The sequence below is a fragment of the Tyto alba genome, unplaced genomic scaffold (assembly GCF_018691265.1).
Source record: "Tyto alba isolate M040663 unplaced genomic scaffold, T.alba_DEE_v4.0 Super-Scaffold_26, whole genome shotgun sequence".
NCBI lineage: Eukaryota > Metazoa > Chordata > Aves > Strigiformes > Tytonidae > Tyto > Tyto alba.
The window spans coordinates 19,797,579-19,823,091 of record NW_024881300.1 but is presented as its reverse complement, the minus strand read 5'-3'; the positions used below and the strand labels follow the sequence as shown (position 1 = coordinate 19,823,091).

At 40.0% G+C, this 25,513-nt stretch overlaps 1 protein-coding gene across 1 annotated transcript in view; it reads right to left on the bottom strand.

Moving 5' to 3' along the window:
* Positions 1 to 24,246, bottom strand: part of KLHL36 (kelch like family member 36) — an 80,117-nt gene extending 55,871 nt beyond the window's left edge. Inside the window, exon 1 of the mRNA XM_042797463.1 lies at positions 24,155 to 24,246. The gene's annotated coding sequence lies outside the window, so the exon portion shown is untranslated. The remainder of the gene's footprint in view (positions 1 to 24,154) is intronic.
* Positions 24,247 to 25,513: the final 1,267 nt, after the last annotated feature.

Below are 25,513 nucleotides of genomic sequence, written 5' to 3'. Positions count from 1 at the left end.
CAGAATTTCTTTTTTTAAAAGTCAAGAAGAAACATTTTGACACCTTGCCTCAGCAGGTGTGTCTGGGCAGGTATTTCTGGCCCTTGAGTGATATTAGCATCCCACTTGTGTGCATATGTGCCTGTGGAAAGCCCAGCATGCTGGGCTCTCCTGAGACTTGGTTCTGCTGTATTTTCTCCTTCAGCTGTGACTTAGGTCAAGGAGAAACATCGCTCCCCCATCAGATGAGCAATCTGTCTCAGACAGGAAATCTTCAGGCTTTGCATGTCACTTCACAAGCAGGAAAATCAACAAAGTGAAAAATATGCAAGGTCTCATGTACAGTCCAACAGCCCAAACTGCCACAAAACAGGAAATGAAAATCTTTGCAGCTTATTCATTAATCCCCCTCTTTCTGCCCCACACACCCACAAAATAACAGGATAATAGGACATATATTCTATTTCAGTTTGACTGTGTTTCACATGCTGAAAGTTTTTAAACACAACGATGGCTTCAGAAAACTCTCATTGTTTAATGAATTTATCACCACTGCCTCAAAGTGCACAGCAAGGTGAAACCTTTGATTAGGCAGGGTGCTTAGTGTAAAGGCACCAATGTTTACAAGATACTTCCTCAGAGGTACTGCCTTATGTTTGCACAGTGTAAAGTGAGCCATTTCTGACTGCTGTATTTCCCAACCCTGCAGCTATGTTTACCGAGTTTAATGAAAGTCGTGTTATGTCACAGGACACACGAAACAACATTTTTTTTTTTGCGTTTTGCATCAAACCCCTGAGGAATCCTGCAAGCTGTTGTTTGCATTTTAAGATGAGCTCTGGTCTCCCATTTCAAGGAGTTGAAAAATAATCTGAGATCTTGGTCCTTCCCCAGCTTTTGTTGTGTTAGTCAGTCACTTTTCCTCATGTGCTCAGGAAACCATCTTAGTTGTGTCTTTATGTTCAGACACTAGGAGCTTCCCTGGCTGTTAAGTTTTCCAGATCCACCCAGTGCTAAAACCATCAGGGAAAAGAATGCTACAGATCTGAAGGATAAAAAAACCCCTAATATTTGCAACCTTCACTTAAAAATGATCCAGAGCCTTGGCAGAAGGGTAAGAAAGCCATTTTGACTTACAGTTTTCTCCACATTACAATCTGCTTTTAAAGTGATCTGCACTGATGAATGGCTGCTGAGATAAAGATTGACTCATTGAAAGATGCTGGTGTTGAGGGAGGGTAAAGATGGTGAAGGAGCACTAGGTGGGGAGAATACAACAGAGCAACCAAAAAACATGGATTTGGCAAGTGACACACTGCCAGTGTTGGGCTGTCCGTCACCCTGCCTTATTGGCTTTTCGGTGTGGTAAGTATTATCCAGTTTCTTTTTCAGATGACACTTCACAGAAACAGTCGAAAAGCAAATCAACACAATTACCTTCCTCATCACCACAACATCCTGCATTCCCCAGCCCTGCTGTTATGGCTGACTGACCTCATAGGCATAAACAAGAATTTGAATTCCAGGATGCCTGGACAGGGGAATCTTCCATGCTTATCCTTTTCCAACCCAACTTCCTAGCATGATGCTATGCTGTGGTTTGAGGGGAGACAGTCACAGGTTACAAAAAAAGGAAATTCTGATCAAATCTAAGGGGAAAAAATTCTTCACAAAGGGAGTGGTGAAGCACTGGAACAGGGATCCAGAGAAGCTGTGGAAGCTCAGGGTTTGCAGAATTTAAAAATTTGTGAGGACAAGGTCCTCCGCAACCTGATCTAACTCAGAAATTAGCTCTGCTTTGAGCAGGAGCTTGGACCACATGGCTTCCAGAGATCTTTTCCAACCCCAGTTTTTCTATAAGGCCCTAATTCCAAATTAGCTTTGTTCCAAACTGAAAAATAAAACAAAAACCTGTGCGCTTCTAGAAAAGCAACTTTTTTTTCTCAAACATAACCAAATCATTTTGTATTGATTTTGATACATTTATATATGTATAAGGAGCCACAGAAATTGTATCTTAACAGTGATTTTTTTTTGTTATTTCTTCAAATAGTAATAAATAAATTAAAAAAAATTAAACAATTCAACTTATCTTTTTTTCTTCAGTGCTAAATTGAGTTGATGCATTCCTGTAGAAGATTTTAGTTTTGAAAAAACAGCATATTCCAAGGAATTTTTGTCCCATAAGGAAAATTTTTTATCTACTTGCATCCGGTAATTGTTCTATTTTTCTCTTTGAAAAGACCTCAGTTTGATCAGTTCAGCTCTTCTATTCTGGTTTACATGTGTTTCCAACAGGAAGACATATCTGTCAACAACCGAGTATTCTGCTAGTAATTGGAAATCTAATGTAACATGCAATATCTTTCTTCTTCTAGCACATTGCAGGAATGGAAAAAAGGCATCTTGGACAAATTAGAGGTATTAATATGAATGTGTTTCACATACCAGGCATTGCTGAATTGCCATGGCAATTATCTCCATGGAGATTTCTAAAATACTGATTCCTGGGTACAATGATAAATGGTTCCACTATTGATCAGAGACACAACTGGAGACCTCCAAATTTGTTGGTAATGTATGTATTCTCAGGGGTCTCAGGTTTCAAGGGAAGTAGAATTAGCTTGGATGCAATTTTGATTCTACATTCCTGGGTTGTTTTAGGAAATGTTCAAAGTTCACTTTAATTCACTTTCACAGTTTTCATTCAGCATGAAAATTTCAATTACTCCATTTAGTTTAGTCAAAAGAAGATGACAAGAAATGAGGTGGCTCAGAATTTCTGCAGCTGTTAGTATTTACTGTAAATATCCAAAAAATACTGAAGACCAAGAATGTATAAAGAGTCTTATAAAACACAGGCTTTCAAATTGTAATTTGCTGACACCTGGGATTCCAAGGACTACTTCTGAGGGATCCATGAAACACTACTAAGAAAAGCAATACTACTGTTAGTAGGATGAAACTCACTATTCAGGGACCACAAGTCTAATAGCAAATCTATAGCTCAACAAATAGCTGAAAACCTCTGCATGGAATAGATTTGCAGCTAAGTATGTCGGTAGTATGTGTCTCATATCTGCAAACAATGATTTATTTCACAACAATCAGTCAAGAAGGGAGTGAGATCCTGTCACACCAGTGTGGGAAGAAGCCGGCTCTGATTCTATTTTTGCTGCTGCCAATAAGCTATTGTCTAACTTGGGGCCTCTTGCTTCCCTTCTCTGTGCCTCTGTCCCTCCCCAGCCTCTCTGTGTCTTGCCTTTCAGAATATAATTTCTCCAGGCTAAGGGCTGCATCTTATTATGTATTTATATAAGACTGAACACAACAGAGCCTCACTCCTGACTAGAATCTTAACCACTCAAACGTTTCTGTAATCCTTCCTATCATCCTATCCTTCCTATCTATTTGTGTTGCTGAAAAAAAGAAACAAATCTTGATTGTGATTATTTTACATGCCTAGGTATCATTCTCTCTTTTTTTACTGCTTTCCTGATTTTGTTATAGTGTCAGGAATGCATCCATTCCAGGAGTTTTGCAATTTTTATGGACTCCAGGAAATTGAACTAGCATCTTTCCTTACACACTTCCATTCTGTTTGTTTTTGGAGAGGTTTTTTTATTACTAAAAAAAAAAAGTCAGCCATACTAACTCTCTGGCTTGAGACTGCCTTGCAGCAGAACAAAATACCCTGCGTGGTTCAGAGCATCAGTGTTACGACATGGGAAAGTCCCGACTCTGAAGCTCTCCTCTGCTGTTTGTTGCAGTGAGTAAGGCCTTGGGGCCGCACTACGTTGTGTGCTCTGTACACAAACTGTGCAAGAAAACAATGAGCATTATCACTAATGAATTAATTATCATTTTTCCCTTTCAGCAGAGATTATATTTAACAGCTATAAAGACAAAACAGCTGTACTGAAGGACAAATAACACCACAGTTTAGAAAGGACTCTGTCCCTAAATACATCAGACAAAGCCTTCAGATTTGTAAACATCCATGTTCACTCTCCATTGGGGATGACCTGCAGGAGTACTACAATAAACTGCTTCAATTCTCTGTGGCTCATGATGGACTGAGCTCACTGTGAAATGACTCTTTCTGGGAAGCCTCTCCCTTGTTTACTGCAATTCCTTGTTTTCTGGAAGAGACTGCAGGATTGTTCTGGCTACTGTGAATGTGACCTCAGATGTCTTAGTTACCATTGCTATCACCAGGAGGATTTAGCAGCATGGTCAAGGGATCACAAAGAAACGCCCTGGCACCTTTGTCACACAATGAAGTTCCTCCTTGAGTCAAAATGCCCAAATGGAAATGGGTTATAAAACTCCATTACATATATAAAACTCCATACAAAACATGTCTCTCAGACCGTAGTTGTCTTGTTGAAATACTGAAAGCAAACGCACGGATGGCTTCAGGCCACAAAAAATATCCAGAAAAACTCAAGTAAATTTGCAATCAGGGAATCAATTATTTTTCTCAATAGCAACTCTGTTTGAAACTGCTACTTGCCTTACATGAAAATAAAATTTAAAATCAGATGCTATTAGCCAAAGGAATTTAATAAATGAATCACCTTGATTTGCTAAGCTGTTCCTTGCTGCAACAAAGTATTTAAACTATTTCAGGCCTGGCCACTTTAGCCATTTACTACCAGAAAATGCTCTGCAGGGGTCAGATTAGGAAATCTTCATGTGATGGACTGGGGAGGAATAGCTCTCCATTCCAGCCACAGCTGGAATGTTTCACAGCTGCTTTCTCATTTGGTGATATCTCATTGGACTCTTAAGTCTTTTGAGTGCTTAAGGAAGAATTCTTTGCAGTGATTTGCCTGTGGAGCTTTGCTCGCTTCCCCAATGAAACGACCAGGAGAGATGCCTACCCTGATCTTCTCTGAGTGCCTCTGAAAAAGCACTGCTGCTTTTTTCAAGAGTCTTCCCACGCTTCTGGACGGAGGCCCTGGTTCTGTGATCATTAATACCAGATCTCTGCACTGCTGATCTGCCAGAAATACACATTTGATGTGGATCAGACATCGGCACATGATGGTATTTCTGGTGAAGTAGCTGGAGTGCAGAATGCAGTGTTTACGCTAATGTTTTCCTGCCTAGAAGAGGACAGACAATTTCAAAAGTGTTGGAGCAGTAGCTGCAGAGATGCCTCATCTAGGAGTGAGACTCCTGGTCCAACATAAACTTGTCATTATTTTTTAATACATTTGAATAGGCAAGTTTGCTTACCTTGGATCAGTGCTCTGTGTGATGTGATTCTGTGTCACGACTTTTCTGATCCGACACAAGGAGCTTTTAAGCTGGATTTATTGTATTGTTGAATCATGACCTCAGGGATTTATAAGAGAAATGAGCTGCAGCCAAGTGCCAGTGATTTTAAGGCAATTTACAAGTGGAATCTAGGCTATACTGGAGTCAACAGCAAAACTCTGTATTCTTTTTTTGGGACAAAAACAATTGATTGCGGAAACATGAACTTTCTGTAGGAACATACAGACCAGGTTCAGTGTGGCTTGAATTTCTGGACTGAGTCTCCAAGGAGAGGAATATTGATTGTCTCAGAATGATGGAGAGCCTATCCCACCCTTCACCTGGGAAGGGGGCTGGAGCAGACTCACACCAGGATCCTGAGCATGCTAAACACTTTCCCATCCACCTTCTTCACTGACAAAGCCACTCTGCACTATTTCTGCATCACTGCTGCAATTTATGGCTCACATGTTTACCCTGGGTCAAGCATTAGGTAGGAAACACTAAAATGATCTTTGTTTTGGAGAAGGTATTTAAGCCTCTTGGATCTCTCATAGGTGCCCTTCCAGGCAGTGACTAAGTAGTCTGAGCTGGATAAAAGCCATTTCTCCTGTCTCTTCCTCAGATTCTTTAACTAGATGTTTTGAAAGGCCCAAGATCCATTTTCCTGCAGAATGGAAGTATTTTGGAAGAAGAAATATATTGTAGTTTATATATAATTGCAAGATGCAGAAAGCACCCCTGTTCAGATCCAGTCAAAGCTTTCATGAATATGGACAATTTTCCATTGCCATATTTTCAGAACCACTAAACCAGCTGAGTTACTTTTTAATGTTACTTTGATTAAAACATTAATTTTCTTTCAACCAATAAATGATCTTAGCTAGAATGTTATTTGCATTGGTAGAGTGTACTGGTTGACTCAAAGACAAGTTAATTACAGAATACAATGCAGAAAACCTTTGCCTACTTGAAGGAGACTGCTACAAAAAGAAAATAAAAGAATAGTTGTTATCTCTTTTAAAATTAAATTGCCTGTTACAGTGGATGGTACTTTATTCAATATGAAACAGAGTTTAGATGAAATGAGGCAGAAAAAGAGAAAGAAAGACTGAGAAGACACTGGGAGGAAAAGAATTAAAAACATACTAAAAAACATTAAAAGGCTAAAGGAGAGAATGGGTATTTTTTTCTGTATTCTTCAAAAGAGTCCAGGGGGACTATGGTAACATTGAGAGATGCAAGAAGGAAGAAGACTGAACTGGATTGTGCTCTACATTCTGCTGGTTTAAGGGAATTTCTGCTACAGTTGCAGAAACGAAGTCAGAGCTGGGCTCTGATTTATACCAAGAAAAGGAAGTTCTTAACCAAAACAATTTCTAAGCAGCTACCACAGACTCCCTTGTAATTGTGCTTGCGAGCAAGGCAAAACCATGGCCACAGCCTGAGCAGACTAGGCTGAGCCTTGCTTTCAACTCAGAAAATCTCCATGAAGAACATATAATTTCAAAAACTAGCTTTAAACGCTAGGCTGTTATAATTCTGCTCTGTGTTGATCCCTTCCAGTTTATGTATGTGGATACTATGTAAATAAATTTATCATGAATGCAGTTAATTACATTAATTACACACGATCATGAATATAAACACGTGTCATGCCGAAGACCAGGGAGAAGTCCCACTGAAATCCAGAACAAGACCTTCTGGTCCCATCTTAGTATGACAACAGCCTCTTTGATACGATGTCTGGAGAAGTCTTTCTGAAGATTAGAGCTACTTGTTCCAGTATGGGACCGTTCAGAACTGAAAAGTATTCTCAGGCTTGACCCCTTGGGTCTGAAAACGTGGCATCGCTAAAGGATAAAAGCATCGCTCAGAGATGAAAAAATAAAAATTGCAAGGTAACTTTCCCACAGCAATGTGTACAGTGCATGCTTACAAAGAGTCCAATCATTTTCATGGTCATTCTCTTGAATTTCAGTGTACAATCCACCTCAAAAAAGCTACAGGATCTGAAAAAATTCATGCACGAATTCAGATCAATATAATGAATACCAGGTTGTCATCTGTGTTTCCTGACATTGCTTGTACGGTATAGAAAATTATAAAATTACAGATATAATTATGTTATCAAAAGGATTGGATACAGTGAGCGAGTTGGATACCTGCACTTTGTTCTCTTATTGTTCTTTTATCATTCAACTTTTCATTTACCCAGCATCTGGAAAATGAGTAGCATATGAGCCAAACACCACTTCACATTTGATATTCCTCCAAAACTTAGTATAGTTTGATTCATTTTTGAATATATCTTCAGCTCCAGGTCAGACAACCTGTGGTAATGACAGCTTTTTAGAGTCATTTCAGCATCTCACATAAAAAGGGATTTACTGCTTCTCACAGTACATCACTTTTATTTTCTGTATGGCAGGTCTGGACATGCCTGAATTCTTTGCCTATCAACCAGCCCTGCTCTAAACCACTATTTGATCATAAGTAAAAAAGAAAACCATTCCTGTAAATAACAGATTTACAGAGGTCTAGGAGTGCAGTGGGCTTTTTTTTTTTTTTTTTTTTAATTTTTTTTTTTTTACAGTGAATCAGTACATAGTTTATGGTCTAATCACCACACAGACATGACAGGTTTAAAGCCTTTCCAAGGTGCATGCATTTTACACATTTGGATTGTCCTGTGTTTTGTAATGACAAGCTCTGAGAGAATCATTGAACACTAATTTCCACATGTTTTCATGGTTGTAAAAGTTTAATATATAATCCTGTAATCCAAGTGATGGGCAGCATCTGTAGATGCATTTGCCTATATAAGCTTCACAAATCGGGAATGGCTTCACAATTAATTCTCTGAAAACAATAAAAATGATTCAAAGATGTCATTAAAGACATAATTTAGCCTAATGAACAATCATTACAACATAAAACCTAGCTTGGTTCAGAAATTATTGCTGATTTGCACCTGAGTCTAGACTTCCCTTGTGTCTACATTGGCAAGACAATACATAGGTACAGGCTTGAGGCAACTTGGAGAGATTTCCCTGGTGGAGAAGGGCAGGCCTATGCTCTGCACTAATGCACATCCAAAGGGGCTTTTACTTGCCTCAGTTGCAATGGTACTGTTGGACATGAGACTCTTTCTAGAAGGCCCCTGTTGTGTCCCACAAGGATAGAGGGAGCCTTTAGATGCATAAAGCTCGAGGAGCTGTGGGGAAATTATTATTTTTTTTTTCCAAGACCCAACTTATTCTAAAGGAATTTTGAACAAGAGCAAAATCCCCAGCACATACAGACTCTAACCTAAAGCAGTGAGGTTTCTCACCCAAACAGTGCTCAGATGTTTAACATCTGAGTGTTCACCTACTAAAAATTTACCCAAGAGCTGGTGACAGAATAGGGCTTTCAAAGCCAGTCTGGTGTCTAGCTGGGATGTGCTGACTAGCCAGACATAAATCCAACTATGCCTTAACTGGTGCCAGTGATCACATCAGTATGTAGCATATTGGGGTGGATATAATGCCTGCCATGTTTACATTCTCCCTTCACTTGTAACTGCTTAACATTGCCTAATTAACAGCTTTACTGAATGCCTTCAGGTCATTCTTATATCTGAGCAGTGCCAGAGAAAAGCAGTGTCGGGTAGGTCTTGTATAGCATCAAAGTCTGAGCAGAGCTGAGGAAACAGAGCACTTTAACCCTAATTTGACACATTATTAAATTTAAAAAAGAAAAGGAAAAAAACATTCTCATGAAAGGGGACAATGATGAGTCTTTTCTTTCCACAACCTGTCAACAGTAAATTAGTATTCAGTGATCTCTGAAGGAGGAATGCTTTTCTTGTGCTGTACCACTTCAAAAATGGTTCTTCAGAAAGTGTTTCTAAGCATGCAGGGAACAGCTGAGGATCTTGAAAGAAAGGAGTGCATTCAAACCAACACTTGGCTCTTGCAAAGATTTTAGCTTTCTATGACCCCAGCCCTTCTATTCTTCTATTACTACCATGCAAAAAGAAATATTTTCATCCAACTGGCCTCCTCTGTAACAAAATAAGCCAGGATCTTTGTGAGAGGTACTGTGTTAATTTGTAAACTGGGCACTTCTCTGGGATTCGGGCGCTCCTAGCTCTAATTTATTCCTTCATGTGACATTTATTCCCAGCATAGTGATATCAGCAAGTCACATAATGGCTGCAGCAGGCCTGGCTCCAGCCAGGGGGAGGTAGGCAGTTACCAAGAAGCACCATGAGCTTGCTGCCCTGGTGAAAGGACCCAAATGGCCACTGCAAGGGGCTGCAGAGAGAAGAGTTTTCCCTGCACCAGCTACTGCCAGTCCCACCACCCTGCTGGCAATGAAAGCATGAGCCCTGTTCCCCAGGGATCTCAACTCAGCTTTTCATGTAGCTCTGTCCTTTGTCTCTTCTGCCTTTTCCTCCAACAAGGGCTTCCACACCTAGACCATATTTGCAGAGTGGTGAAATTCATTTTTGCCTACTAAAAATCTTGGATAGATCCAAGTTTCAGCTCATTTCCATTGCTTTGATTTAGCTTGACATCAGGTCTTTAATTCCCCTTAAACTTTGAGTTCTTTTACAAAATTAAATCATTTACTTACTTGTTACTGACCATTTTCTTATCTTCCTTCCCTAGGAGATTAAGTGAGATTGTATCTATAAGCACTTTGAAGATGTGAAAGTGCTTATTGCTGTATTTGGAAAGTCAACAGAATCATAAAGTTACAGTGTACAAATACTTAAAAAATCCTCAGACACCACCTCCTGTCTCATCAGTGCTGCTGGATGCTGGGTCCTTCTGACCCTGAGTTATGTGCTGCTGTTTATCACACCACACAAACAGCACCGACTATCCAGATGAGGACAAAACCAGGCAGTGAATAATGTGGGATCTCACTTTATTCCTAAAGCCATCCTCTGGGATCCAAAGCTTTCTTTTCCCTGAAGCAGGAAGGGAATTTTACATCACCAGTTTCTGGCCTTACATATGTAAGTAAACAGCTCTGGTTTCATGACTTGAATATTCTGGTCAACAAATTACAGTGAGATTCAGGATGCTTCTTCACAGGCAGTTCATCTGTCCCTTCAGCAAGACTATTAATTGCTGGGAGCTACATAGGGCAGGCTGCTGGCACTTGGTACTTCAATTTAATCTGTTAGTGCCTGAGAGTCAACACCCTGAGGGAATGGAAAGGAGGTGCAAGGTGGAGCAATTCCAAATTTAGGTCAGGAAGAGTCATAAGAGTCATCAGACACAGAGCATCTGACAGATGGATTTCCCTGTTCTCTAGTCCACAGTAATAGAAGAATTATTGTGCAATTAGTGACAAGATAATATAGAGCAGAAAATAGATCCAGGGTAGGTGTCAAAATTGAGGAGGGGATGTTGAAGGTGCTGAAATGGTATACCATGATGTCACTTGGTTTATGTCCTTTTATTTCCTGGACATAACCAATCTTGGGGGAAAGAACAGACTCTGGAACAGGGGTCTTGCCTGCTCTCAGCAGTTTTTGCAGCCAGGCCTTTGAGGGCTGCTGTAGTATGAACCTCAGTTATGTGAACTGTATTGACCTCCCTGTACATTTTAAAAACTTGTTTTCTTCTCAAAGGCCTCCCTGTTGGCTTTTCCAGAGCTTCTCTTCAAACTTGTCATCTTGGAAAGATTTCAGTCAAACCAATCAGAAAAAGAAAGTAGCCTCAATTAGAGTTGTTTTTCATTGCTCGTATGTGATGTGTGTTGCTGACCTTTCAGCAAATCTATTAACCCTGGTCACCATCACACTTTAATTTCCCCAAATAGCAAGGAGAAATTAAGAACTGAAGGGCCTCAGCTGTAAAGCTTTCCAGTGCTGTGCAATGAGATTGCAGCAAGACTGTATCTCTGTGAGCTACTGGAGTACAAGGTTCATCCCCCAATCCACATTGCAACAGCATTCAGAATGCATCACTTCACCTCCAAACTCAGTACAATATATGTTTGAGCTATAGGAGCTAACAAGTATCAAGACCCTTTTCTAAACCTCAGAGAAGCGCAAAGAATATAGCGAAGGAACAGCAATGTCTGCAGAACTTTGTTTCCGGTATCTTGTACCTTCTTTACAAAGCTATTCTAGGGTATTAGCTGTCTCTAGAGCCCTTTGTGCTTCTCTGACACAAAACCAAGTCTGCTCAGCTAATGCGTTTATAAACCAATGAGCCTATTTTAACTGATTATTTTTTGGCCACTTGAAATTAGGTTTTGAAACTGCTCTTACAAATGAGCCATCTGAACTGATCAGAACTTGAAAAATTAACTCAAGTGCCTTTCAGAGAAATACCCTGGCAGTCAGCTGCTGCTGTGGAAGAAACTACTGTCCTGAGCCTAGCACTGGAAGCACCAAGATCTCTTTAGCCCCCTTTTTTGTGTCTAAACAGGAAACTGTGTGAGCACGGTTTAAGGAACAAAGTGGAGAGCTCTGACATCTGAACTCTGCTCAACCCCAAAGATAGTGAGACTGAGTCTGCATTCTTGGTTTTCAGCAACTTGGAGGAGTATGCATGAAATAAGCTGTTCATTGATCTTACACACAAACAACTCAGCACCTTGTCTATGGGCAACAGAAGCAAAAAAGAATTGAACAAGTATAGAAAAGGTGTTGGTTTTAATTCTAGGTCAGTGGTAAGGAATAAGGGCAACAGTTTTTTAATGTACTGTCTCTATGGTAACTTTGTAACAGGGCACTCACTATAGGTATTTGCCCACAGCTTTTTGCATTAGACGGGAAACATACGTATATCTTGTATATGAACCCTAACATATGTCGATTTTATTGACTAATCACACAAAAGACTAGAAGATGTGCAAAAATTGAATTAAATTATCTAATTTCAGATGTCCATTTTGGAGCTAGACAGACCTCAAAAAACTATTTTAACTAACCAGTTTTTTATCAGTGGGAAAGCAATGAGTGGGAGGGAAATATTTCCTCCAGGGAAAAAGTCTTGACCTTTGTGAGCAGGAGAAAAAATTTTTTGTTCTGTGCCAGAACGGTGTCTGCTTTCTCTTTCCTATGCTCACCATGTCTCAAGCATGGACATAAGAACAAGGTGTAGAATTTTTTTCTTTGAACTATGATCTCTTCCTGGCAATACACAGAGCCAGAGTGCCTTTTGCCAGATCTATCTAGAACTTATCAGTAGGACTGAGTGCATGGTGTGATAGGACCACTTGACAAGCTTCGAGGGAGTGGGTGGGACAACCTTCCTTTAAAGCAATCTACTCCTCTGGAGATAAAAACATGAAGCAGGCATTCGTATTTGAGTTTTCACTGGATCTTTCTGAAATTCATAGGACTCATCTAGACTTCGATAGTCTCTGTATCTGGCCCCAAGGGAAAACTTTTAATCTACACATATATCACCTCCTCAGTGCTTCAGCTCTTTTTCCTGATCTGTGTGTGGTATTTCACATCATTTCAGAGTGACAGAGATGTAAGGAGAGGGTGAGAATAAAATCATAAATAAAAGCAGTGATAGACACACACACCTGTAAGGACAAAAGGAAGAAAATGGCTCAGGATGATGAGAACCTCTTTGGCTGTGTCTGACTTTTGGTGACAAAATATATGACCTGGGATATCTCCAGAATGACCAGGAAGAACTCTTCAGTCTAAAATCTCGACATTTTCTTGTTCTGTAAACATCAGACAATTTGCTGTGGCTAAAGCACATTCCTGCTTAAACAAAGCCTCTCCATATAAAAATATTTTTATTGAGGTAAGCAGCAAATGACTCCAATTCCATTAGCTACTCTCCCTATCCAGTTCTCTACTCCAGGATAGTGCTATGGAGTTTAATAGTGAACATCTGTGTGACATGCTTTCAGCTCAAAGATAAAAGGCTGGAGAAAGACAGTGTCATTGTGGTAATGGTTATAATCATTAACCATTTAACGATGATATAGCTCCAAAAATGGTACTGTGAAAATTTTCTTCTGTACTACACTCAACAGCGGCAGTAACACTGTGAGCTTTTGACCGTGTTTTTGTTATGTGCTTCAGTATGCACTTCCCATTAAAGAAAGTCGTCCTTCTTCCTCAGTTCCCCTCAGAAACTGTTGCTGATCTCAGGCTGCTTGTGTCATTTCAAGTCTGTGCTTACACAGAAAGGGGTTTTATGTAACGTGTATCCTGGGATGTCAAAGGTCTTCTATCTCTAAAGCTCCCCCAAGACTGAAGCATTAATGTAGCCCCCTCAAAAAAAGTGAAAAGGAGCAAAAAATGATAATGCTAAGAAACAGACCGAGTTCAAAGCAGATTCGTTTGCAAGGGGGAGTTCCTACTTTTCTTTCAATTGAAGTACAAGGAAATAAAAAACAATTAACCTGCTTAATTTACTCACATCCTGAAACCAGTAACAAAACCATTTTGGAAGCCAATTGAAAGTGATTGTATAATCTCTTCTTAATTCTTGTAACTTCTCTGGAAAACATCACAGTGAGCTTTGCTCTCAGTTCAGACGCTCACAGAGTGGCTGGAGTAACACAACACTAACTATCAAGTCCTTTCCAAAATCTCAGGAGTGTTTTATTCGATATACTAAGATATAAATTGCAATATTTTTTGTGTTTATTGCAAGTGGTTTTAAGTATATAATGTCCTTATTTCAAGGAATCAGTGGCCCCAGCTGGCTTCAGCATCCATAACTCAAGCTTTTGCTAGTGACAGAGAGAAGTAAATGTGATTTTAAAAGATTTTGGGTCAAGTTCATCCATGTTTAATGCATTAGAGAATGATCTGGCCCATTTTGTGCATCTCAATTTGTTTGACTGTTTAAAACATCAACTGTGCCTGTATCCAAGCAAAGAACAAGACTTAGATAGTCAAACATGTATAATTCATGGCTTTTACTGCACTCATGAAAATGCAACGGCTGTGAGGCTGTGACCTGACATAAAACAATGTGTTTTTACTGTGACTGTCTGCAGCTCACTTTAAGTGTTACACTAAAGGAGTGAGAGTGGGAACGTCAGCGTGGCCGGGGCACTGATGAGACCAGATTTCTGGCGGCTTCCTCTTGGCAGTGGCTTTGTGCTACTTCCCGTTTCCAGTCCCAGGCCTTGCCCTTTCTACTCATGGCTCCATCCTCTACTCTCTTTTCTTTTACCCACTGATACTCCACCTTGCCACTTCCCCCTGCAGCACTTTTTCATACTCTATTGCTACATCCTTTAGCAGCAGCAGCTTTTCTCTTCCTCTCTAGCCACCCTCCCACTTCCTGTCCCATCCTTCTTCGAGTCTGGGGTTTTGACACTGATTTCCCTTCTGATCCCTTCCTACACACATTTCTTTGTTTCCTGTACTTATATCTGAAATGTTTGTCTCACCTTGCTGTTTTCCTGTGCTTGCCTGACTGGAGAAGGGAGTGTGTCTGGGTGTGTGTCAGGAGCTCAGGTCATATGAAAGGTCTAACAAACCACATCACGTGAAAAAGGGCAGGTAAGGTTCAAGCACCAGCTGAAGAATGACGTTTAGTAAAAAGTTTTTGATAAAAACACAGAACAGATAGCACAGCAGTGAAAGTAAGTGCATATTTTACACTCAGAGCAGACTGAAATCAAGATGCAGCTGATGTCCCTAGGGTGATCCACTAGATCTGTTTTATCCACTTACAGTTTCCTCAGGCTACTGCCTCATCTTGGATTCTTCATTAAAAAAACCCCAAACCAACAAACACACACACAGCCCTCCCCACCCCACCCCCCCCCCCCCAAAAAAAAACCCAGAGTTCATCTGTATGTACGTTTTAGTCTGTGCTCAGCCTTCCTGAAGGACATGTAGTTCCGCGAACCACTGGTGTGATTCAGGTACTAGCTGACCAGCTGAAACAGAGAACAAGCTGGAAATGTTCAGTTGAAATTCTCATTGCTGTTTGGCAGAATTATGAACATTCATTCTCCAAAGCCAGTGACAAATGCCAAGAAAATCTGAAGTTCTAGGGCTGCTTATTAAAGTGCCTACAATGACCACATCACAGAGCATGTATGTATGCTAAAACATCTGATTTCCTCTAATACATATCTGATATATATCAACAAAAACGTTTTAAAGTAATCATGAAAAATATAAATGAAATTTATTTTACTATCTCCTCTCACACTTTATCCCTACAAAGGGATTTTTAAGTTTATAAACATACCATAATGTACCTAAGACACACTGTATGTCCAGTGATACATAGCTAACTCAGATGAACCACAGAAAGCCTTTAAGAGTGCACATAATAGTAACTGCTCGTTTAGGATACCAGATCAAGAACAGTATCCACTTGAAACACCAAGAAGAATTTAGGTCAGGAGAACATAATTACCCAAGTTGGAGTTTGTTCAGGTTACCTGGATTACTGATAAAAAAAAGCAGAATGGGACCATCAGTGAATACAAGTGATTAGGACCTGTGTTTATCAAAAAGCTTTTAAAGATACTAATGTGAATTAAGCATCCCATTCCAACCATCTTTTGGTATGAGTTACGCATCCATTTTGTTAAAATATCTCCTTTGTGAGTGGTATTCAACTGCTGCTTTCTGGCTAGTCACAGCAATAAATGTAATTTATTTTTCCCTAAAGTTTAAGTGCAAAAAATTACATATAATTGAGGTCTTCTGCATTCTATAAATAAAAACAAAGGTACTAAATGCTAAACAGCTGACAGCTAGACATCTCTTTTTGTGTTTTGGGGCTTTATATTGTCTCAGTCCTGCAAGAAATCTCCAGATTGAACAGGATTAAGGGCTCTCCTTCCCATGAGCCCTAAATTGGCATCTCTAGCTCTAAACCTATTAGAAAATCATCAGTTCCTGCAAACCTATTGCAATTCGCATCTGTAAAGCACAATATATTTCCAAATGTAGGTTAAGAGTGTAAACTGGGTAGCAGTCTTTGCACAACAGGTGATTTGGTAGAACATCCTCATGCACAGTTTGTCTCTGTGTTCATGACAACTCGGGCAGGCTGACCTGCTTTATTATAATCTGTCACAAACCAACACACCTCTTTGCCTTCTGTGCACTTAGCTTTCAAAGAAATTAAAAATAACAAATCTCTCATTCCCAGAACAATAGTTACTGTTAAAGGAAACAGAAGCAGACTTGGGCAGGTTCAGAGTTGAATAATTCCTGACAGTTTTGCTTTCTGTGTTGGCCTGTCCCTTGCAGACCTGTTTGCTGACTCACAAATCCTTCCATGTGGCAGACTTAAAAGACTTTATTATAAATACACTAATAATCTGAGCTGTCGCTACTGCCAGTTGTTAAGCTTCTACTTGGGGCACTAGTAATAATGAGTTCTTATATTCCTTTATTTTCCATGAGGGAGAGCTAAACTGAATGGATTTGTTATCAGACATCTGCCCTGTAGGATCCTACAGCTACTTATTTCTACTTCCACTTTCTGGGGAAGGGATGGATTGCCTTGGTTATTTTGCTTGCAGACAGAAAAAAATAAGCAGCTAATGCTCCCTCCTTTGTGTGTGTGAATTGTGTTATTCAGCAAGGACTGTTGCAGTTATTTATTCTGGAGGGCTGTTGTATTTAACACAAAGGCCCAGGGAACACATATCTGTGACTCCACAGCTTGTCAAGAAGCAGAGCAGTCATTTCTCTGTGCCTTTTAACATGAGCAATGAGGGCAGGACTGTACAAGCTGCCTTGTGTGCTGGAGAGAGACCATGACTTTAGTTCAGGAAGGAGGCTGTGACTGGAGCTTTGCCATAACCATGGGAAAAGAAAGCCATGCTAAGCCTCTAGCTAGCAAAAGGTTATATCTGCAAGGCTTCACTGCCCACACCTCAGCCTTTCTCTGCTCCTTCCAGCTCCTCAGCCTAGAGGCTGGCAGAGTAAAATAGCTCCCCCATTCATATTTTTGTTCTGTGATGCTAACCAATTAGGCTAATTATATATATGCCAGGGTTGACATTGGCAGGAATCATGAAATTAGAACCACCTCCCACCCCCTCACACTTTTCTGTTCAGACATGGAGTATTATTAATCTCTAACACTAATTCAGTTTAATTTTGTTCTTACACTTATGGAAAACGTATGTGCAAATTAGACCTTACCCCTAATTTGCACATGCACCTTAGTTTTGAACATTATGCCTCTACAGATCCCCTTGGGAAAATGGGTCAAAATTCAATGACAAAATATTCTGCAGCTACAAAGGACTGTTTCTGCAAAACCTCTGTTTTCTTTGAGAATATGTTGATTTTCATGTTCTAGTATGTAAAAGTCCCCAAAACATGAAATACTTTGATGTGGTTAAATTATTCTGCTTTGGCTTCATACCCAGGAAATATTTTTGGGTTTTGTACATATAGTTATCTTGTGCATTTTCATTCAGAAGTAATAGGATTGATGCTATAATTATTGCTAGATTGCTATGCTTTGCAAACATTTGCTGTGTTGTATGCTTGAGATGGAGAGAGGGGGTAATCACTTGTGAACTGTTTCTGTGGGAGAGTCTTCATGCTGCACCAGTCATTTCATATGTACTGCAGTTTATTCATTGTCAGAAATAACATTTGAGAGAGTACAGCTGCTCAGACCTGCGATCGAAACGAAAAGATCTTCCCACAGTAAGCACAGAGGCCATTACTGAACCAGCCTCCCTATTTAACAAATATATTCATAAAACACAATCATGAGATTGTATGATTAAATATGGTACATTCTGTTCTTTAAAGCTCAATCAGAAAATAATAATATAACCCCTCAGATCACCTTTACTTTTAGTATTTAACAATTCCTGAGATTGTTCCTATTCACTTTTGGCCATGCTGCTCTGCTACTTCTGGTTTCCACACCCCCCCCCTTTTTTTTTTTTTAAAAAAAAAAAAAAAAAAAAAATCACATCTCTCTTCCTTATATCAAGTAATAAAGAGACAATCAAAGCCAGGTTTGTCTGGAAGCTCACTGAAGCATGTTCTTTAGAGAACTGAAAAAGACTTTTTGGCTGAATTTTCCCTATTTCCTGTTTTAACTGCTATGATCCAGGAAATCCCCCCCACCCATACAGCTGGTTCCCCTTTCAGCCAAAGGATGAAAGTGCAAATGTGTTTTTCTAGTTGTGCACACCACATCCATTTCTGTAAAATCTTGGATGTTCCAGCAAATGGCCAGAATCAGCTGATAAAAATCAGAGAAATTCTGGTTCATACCTATAAAGGTCCTCCAGTTTCTGTCCACTGATAATCTTGTAGTAAATTCTAGGCAGGTAGCAGAAGGGTGAATTATGTAACCATGGAGCCACTGATAACATCCAATGTGACTCAGAGCAAATAAAGGAGAAGTTTTTCTCAGAAGCAGAGAAAATATTAGCTGTGAAGGAATTCCTCTATCCACCAGGAGCAAGGACATGAAGGTCAATGAGTTTAACTGAACTGCTTTTCACATTGCAGTTTGGGAGAGGAAGATAGCTCTGAAGTGCATTCAGCATACAGAGAATAAAATACAGTGTGGGATACCCCTGAGCTATTCTGCTACGGTGTGAGCAAGCAAAGGAATTCCCCAAATTTCCTGTTCATCACAAAGCTCATCCAATGGACAGAGCTTTGTGTAAATGTTATTTGCATAAGTAGGACAAGGATAGAAAAATTAAAGGTGTGATTATGCCACTGTAAACAGATATCCAAGATGGGACCAAGCAAGCAGCTAGACACAGAACCATCACAGTCCAAGTAGCAGCCAAGTAAATTCCCATCCATGGAAGCTCACAGTACTCTAAGCTGAGGCTAGAGGTTTGCGTGTAGCTAATGAGTAGTTGCTTCTGCAATCAAGTTAGTAACCTTTCAGAGCAGGGTGTAGGGAACAGACGAGGCAATAATCTCTTACACCAGTCCTACAAGATTTAACAGATCTCATCTCCCACGGCTCTAAAATTTTGACACACAGAAAATGTACCAAAGCTTTTCTGGCTGTAGTAAGGGAGTGTCTTCCCAAACAGAGCAATGCAAGACCAGAATTTAGAGACCTCACCCCACCAATATATTCTGGCACTGAAAAGAGCCACTGGACTGGGTGATTTCATTGCAAGGGTCCTGCTGATCTGAGTAACTGGAAAACAAGCACCTGATATTCCCACTGACTCCAAGAGCAGCTGCATTTGCTCAGCCTCACGAAGCCAGGGAACAAAGGGCTCTAGTACACAAAGGCTCCATGATAAAGCTGCCATAGGCCCATCTGCTCAGAAGTAATTTCTGTGATGGAGCAAATAAGAAAGAGGGAGAAGAGAGAAAAGCCCCTAAAGTGTCAGCCTTTTGGGGTTTTAGCATGAATCTTTCACAGTTTGTGATTGGGGTTGCCATAGCAATCCTAAGCCTTCCTGAATAAAGTTAGATCTGAAGCAACACACAAGTGGGCAGTGTGTGTGCCCTCTCTGGTGTCTACACACATTTAGAGCAGTCCTTCTGTAGCTGCCTGGGCACCTGCAACTACCTGCAATATCACCAAGCAGATGCCTGCATCACAAACTTTGGGTGAGGATTTGCACGATTAATTAGCACAACTAAAAAGTGCCTTTCAAACACAAATTTTTATTTCAAAGTCTGTTCCCAAGTCATCCTAAGCTACCTTCCTACTTCAGAGAGGGACAGGGAATAGAGGTGACTGGTCAAAGTTGTGCCTTTAGAGCAGGTTTTCAGGGTCTCAGGGAGCGGTCTGGCTTGGGAGATTCAGGGCACATCAAGCCTGGGATCTAGACACTTGCACAGTGAAATCAATGAAAGTTTGAAGCTACCTTCAGACAGCAGGACTAAATCTTGGATGGGGAGAAAAAAGAAAGAAAAAAACTAAACTGCCCTTTACTGCCCCACAACACACCAGGGTTATTTCTGCAAGGTGCTGAGAATAACCAGTGCCCATTCACTTGCTGGATCACACTTAAAATTCCAAAGGGGACCTTTAGCTCCCAGCATATATGGAGGGTGAGCACATAATCCTTAGTGCAGTTTCTCTAGGTTGTATACAAAAGAAAGCCTGTAGCTCTGCACTATTATCAAGGAGAAAAAGATCCCATAGAAACTTTTAAATAAACTTTTACAGCAGGGAGAAGGAGGGCATGGGAGGCGGGTATAAAACCACAGCCATGACACTTCTCTCTCCAGGGTATTTGTGTTTTGCTCACATTCCTTGGCTCCTGGTTTCATGGTTATTTGTATGGGAGCTGAAACCAACACTTCTGCAAATCCTTCTAATCACTAGATAAGGCACTAGCAGCTACAGTTCCACCTCAGAACCAAAGAGAAGAAGCTGTATCTTAAACCAAAAATAAGAATGGTCAAAGCAGCCAGCTCCACACACCTGTAAGGCCCACTGAAATTAAGAGGAAAGACTTGCAAGGGAGCTGGTATAGACCCCTTCTTCTCAGACAGCTTCTTTAATAGCCTGAGATGTGGCACTTGTTAACACAGCCTTGTACATCCCAGGGGTTACCCTCTTTCTAAGAAAAGCTGAGCACTGCAAGGATGCAAGAAGTAGCCAGTTTACCCCAGCACCTTTGGAGAACTTTGCAATGCTTTTGGTGCATAAGTTAGTTTGTGTTAGCAGGCCAGGGTGTCAAACTCACTGACTTGTTTCTTTTCAGATAGGGTTTTTGCATCTGATTTAGTCCATTTTAAGTGAAGGTTCTCAACTCAGTGCTCTTTGGAGAGGTTTTCCAGAGAACACATTTCTCAAAACATTCTGAGTATGATCTGGATGTTTTGTGACATTGCAGTAATAGTAACATGTTTGGTAACACAGCTATGAGAAACAGTTAAGCATGATCTAGAACCATCTCTTCCGTTGTGCCAGAAGAAGCATCTGTCTGTCTGGATAAGCTAAGTAAAAGAAAAGAGCAGGCTATATTGCAAGAGGGGGAAGAAACCAAATTTTTTTTAAATAGTAAACTTTCAGCCTAACCAGTTTCACAGATCAGGACACTGGAGGGTATACCAGAGCGTTGCATAAGCTGGCATTGCTACTAAGACAAAAACACATACTGAACTTCCACTCTGGCCTTTGGCTAGTTATTAAATCTTTGACCCATTACAAGTCATGACAGGTCTCATGGAGGGTGAAATCCACAGCCCTTCTTCAGGCTTTGGAACTCAGCTTGTATAAGAGCAACAGGATCTACTTCTAAGATGGGAATGTTAAAGAGGTAAATTATGATTGCTGTGAACACTCCCAGAGCAACCAGGACTGAATTTTGGTTTTGTTGATCAAGTACTTGGGAAGTAACATTCCCAGTGAAAACTCCAGAACTTTTCATGAAACTGGGAAGGGGAAAGAGTTCACCTCCATTAGCCAAAAATTCCACAGTAATCCTCCTTGAGAAATCAGCACAGTATGGTCATTCAGGAAAAGCTGAGTACTAGAACTTCTCCTAACACTTGAGACAATGATGATCCTTTATGTGGATTGCAAAATACGTTCTCTTCTATAGACTAACATGCATTTTTATTCTGTTACCATAGAGTTTACTCACTTTTGACTCAAAAGCCAAATAGCCTGTGTTGCTAAACCTACAGCTACAACAAGCACAGCTTTTTTAACCGAGCTCTTGTTTAATGTTAACTTGAGTATAGTGGCTTTTTAATAACCCCCTGGATTCAGTATGCTTTGTGTTGCTGCATACTCAGGAAGGGCAGTTATTGTGTGCATTATAGCGAGTACTGCATTAAACATCTGCTGCGTGAAAGCAGCAGGCTCTCCAGCTGAGCAAATTTCTGGGTGTTGTTGGGATTGTGCTTGGTTCTGTGGTCATTTACTTGGCTTAAAAAAAAAAAAAAAATCCACCTCTCATGCAAGTCTTAACAAGGGACTCATGTGAGTGCCAGCTGTCAAGATGGGAAAAGACTGTAATTGGGATGATTAAAAGCTCACAATGACAACAGACATGCTTTTCTGTTTAAGGTGGAGTGAAACTGTCTTATAGTAGTGACATGGCTGCTCTTGTAAAGCCTGCAAAAGTCTAACAGTCATCTTTGCACCAGCATTTTCAATTCTACAAAGTTCACCCCCACAAGTTGGCACCTACATAACCATTTCCAATAAATATTGGGGAACTGAAGCATAAAACGGGTCTGCTCACCTACAAGCTGTGCTATGTATCTGTGTTTTAAAAAGATACTACACTTTGTTACGTTATTACAATAGTGGCAATTTTGGTACCTAACCAGAGAGGTGAACACATGAGTACCCTTATTTGTTATTACAGAGCAGGAGCAGCAGGATGGGAAATAGGAATTTCCTCATGTATTTTATAGGACTCAGTAAGATCCCAGAGATAAGGATCCAGAATCTCAGCAGAAATGAGTGCCACGCAAAGCGATGGAATTACAATTGATTTGAACTGACTACACCAGTAGGCTTTTTGCAGCTTGAAATGCCATTCTAGTATCATTTCATGTGTCCAAGAGGGAACTAATACTGAGACAGTGATTGCAAAGAGCAGAATAAGTGTGAATTCAGAGACGTGGAAACAGGGTGTGGCTGTCTAGTTCTCCTTTCTACAGTTTTCTCTCAACATGAGACTAAGTTCCTTTTCAAGACTAACTGGAAGCTGTGTGAAAAATTATTCACAGGGAAAAGACAAAGATCTATTCTGCGTATCTCAGCAATACATCAGGAAAAGATAGTAAACTTACAAGTTGGTCAAGATCTTGGCTACAGAAGAATCATCTGTGACCAGGCCATTTCCATACCTTATAACTTTGAAACCCTCTTACAAATACTAAAGTATTTCTAGAGATACACACTTTGCTTATTTATGTTGTAATTATTTGAGTTATAGTTCAAAGGAAAGTCAGGGAACAGGATACAAGATTGTTTGGTGCATTTTTAAACTGTAGTGCATGAAGCACTAGTGGTCTGTAGATTACTCCAAAGAGACTTACAAAGGAACTAAGAAAAGCAAGCCCATTGTCTTGCTAAATTTATTAATCAAGGGTCCACAAACAAAAAACAGGTGGGGAAAAAAAAAAAAAGCTAAGTAAGATATTTGGAGACCTCTTTCTATTGCCTAGTTCTACTAAGTTCCTAGTTGGCTACAACATTTCAGGCAAGCTTGTTTGCTTCAGTACGCCTCAGTTTCCCCTCAAACACTCTTTCTGCCCCCCGTCCCTCAAATGACCTACCAAAATAAAAAGTCAGAAGGTTAATCATCTCTTACCATTATCCACACTAAAGTCACCTTGGAGGTGATACTTCTCTGTATAACAAATTCATTTGACAAAACCATGGGCAGGGCAAAAGCAGGAACAAATGAAAATGGAAGAAGAAACTAGAAGGGCAGGAATACAGTAATCTCGAATTACCACAGAATAAAGCTATTTGAGTCATAAAATCGCTACAGAAATCACATTACTATGCCTTGGGCAAAATTAAGTATTAATACTCCCAATAGTTGTAGAAATCTGTTTGTGCCCTCAGCCTCAGAAAACTTCAGCTTGAGAAATCCCAACTTGAGAGCACTGAATGCCTTGAACCAGAACCAGCACATACAGCCACTCTTTCGCAACATGACAATATTTAGAACACCTTAACACATATACATAAAACCCCTTAACTAAGATTTTTACATCCCAGCTTGATGCACAAGATATTTTTTAGCTCTGAAAATTCTCAGGTAGGGATTTCAGAGAGTTTCATGTTTTTTTTATCCCTACTTTTTCTCCTACAGAGTTAAATGAGGAAGTATTTTAGAAAACCTGGAAAAGGACAGGCATCCTATGCCTGTTCAGTAATGAGTCACAGTTTGTAAGTTTCAGTAATGAGTCTGCCAGTTTGTAAGTACATGGGGAGCGATTCCTGCTCCTGCCACACAGTCTGAGAGTAGATAATAAGGAATTATGGCTAATTTAATGACATACCTGAATAAACCAGAAGCAATGCAAAACTGTAGATCTTCCTTGAATTTTCTCTAGAACTTCCCATGGGAGATTTTGCCAGAATGGAAGACTCCTTTGAAGAAAAGGAACAAATGTGTGAGTCAATATCTCCTTTTAAACAAAGGACTGAATTACCCACTGTAGTGGGGACAGGTGTTAAGCTGAAAACCGTAACGCTACTGCTTCAGTATGTTAGTGTCTCAGAAGATAATTTATTCCTGTTATCCAGGCAAGCTGGAAAATGCTAGAGAGAAGGGAAGCTGCCCATGCAGTGCTCTACAGGACCTAAAACTGGAAGCAAGGGATGTATGACATTACTGCAGGAGAACTGAAGGGGAAAAGAGACCCACTTCCCATCTTCGTTTATTTCAAAACATAGACATATATTCAGCAGGATTATAAGAACTTAATAAAATAAATGGGACATGCCTCTTCCCTACAAAAATCAGCAATGATATTGAGCAAGTAAAACCAGCTGAAGACTGTTAAAGTATTCAGTACATCATCACATAGTCAGTGACAAGCTCTACCTTTACTTGAGACAGTAGCTTCTCAGGGTGCTGCGTGTCGCTCTAGGGCAGACAGCCTGCCTAGAACTGACTGAACAGTGTACCAGCTCTGTACAACACAGACATACCTACAATTACTAAAATACACTACCCACTCAGGAAAACCAGAGTTTAAGGACACTTGTGTCAAGGGGAAAAAAGAAGGAATTTACAATCAGGGGATGATTCTTAGGCTCAATGCAAGAATTACTAGATGAAACTTCATGGCCTCACTATGTAAAAGGCAGATTAAAGCATTATAATGAACTCATTGACTTCAAAAAATTAACTCACTGTAAGGACAAATGAGGAAATAGACTTCTGAATGAAAACACACACAAAAAAGAGCACTAAACAGATTCAACAACTATCATACTCAAAGTAATGCAAGCAGATAACACAGGCAGTGTTTCCACACACTACACTGATGCTTTCCTAAAAACAGAACAGTAAGTTCTCGCCTTCAGACTAAACAGGACACAAGAACTGATTTGAGCTTGAGCTGCATATCATGCACAGTAGCAAGATCATACTGGTGAATGCATTATGTACAAATTTGAAAACCCAGTGTAATACATAGATTGTTCATCTAATCTCTTTGGCAATTTATTTTCTCACATATTAACAAATCTTTCATATAAGCTTTTAAACATTGCTTTCAAAAGCACATGGCACCAGGTCTTTAAGAATTAGTAGGATGGTATATATATGCTACAGCAATGAAAAGACAGAGAAATAAAATTATAAGAAACATAAAATTTAGCACAGGAAAATCATAGACTGAACAAGAAGT